A 523-nucleotide genomic window follows, 5' to 3' on the forward strand; every position below is an offset into this window, starting at 1 on the left:
AATTTCCAACCCCCAATCCAAACTGACACCCCCACCATCCCAGTTCCTCCGTTATCCCAATTCTCCCCATAATTCAAACTGACACCCTGAAAGCCCAATTTCCACCCCCATCATCCCAGTTCCCACATCATTCCATTTCCTCCATAATCCTAATTCCCACTCCTCAATCCCAATTTCCCCATAATTCTGATTTCCTCCACAATCCTAATTTCCACCCCCACAATCCCAATTCCCCACAATCCCATATTATACCCCCACAACCTAAATTCACACCCCCATAATACCACTTCCAACCCCTGTGATCCCAATTCCTCCTCCCTCCCCATAATCCCAATTTCCATCCCCACAATTCTCACATCTTCTCCCAGTCCCACTTCCCCCCAATCCCACTTCTTCCCCCCCAATCCAACATCCCCCCAATCCCACATCTTCCCCCCCAATCCTACATCCCCCCAATCCCACTTCTTCCCCCCCAACCCCCCATCTTCTCCCCATCCCACATCCCCATGCTAGAGAACCGGGA

At 51.1% G+C, this 523-nt stretch overlaps 1 protein-coding gene across 1 annotated transcript in view; it reads right to left on the bottom strand.

The window, feature by feature from the left end:
- The window catches only part of EPHA2 (EPH receptor A2), a 10353-nt gene that overhangs the window by 7976 nt on the left and 1854 nt on the right, over positions 1 to 523 (bottom strand). The window lies entirely within an intron of this gene.

This window comes from Chaetura pelagica, unplaced genomic scaffold (genome assembly GCF_000747805.2).
Source record: "Chaetura pelagica isolate M959 unplaced genomic scaffold, ChaPel_1.0 scaffold234, whole genome shotgun sequence".
Taxonomy (NCBI): domain Eukaryota; kingdom Metazoa; phylum Chordata; class Aves; order Apodiformes; family Apodidae; genus Chaetura; species Chaetura pelagica.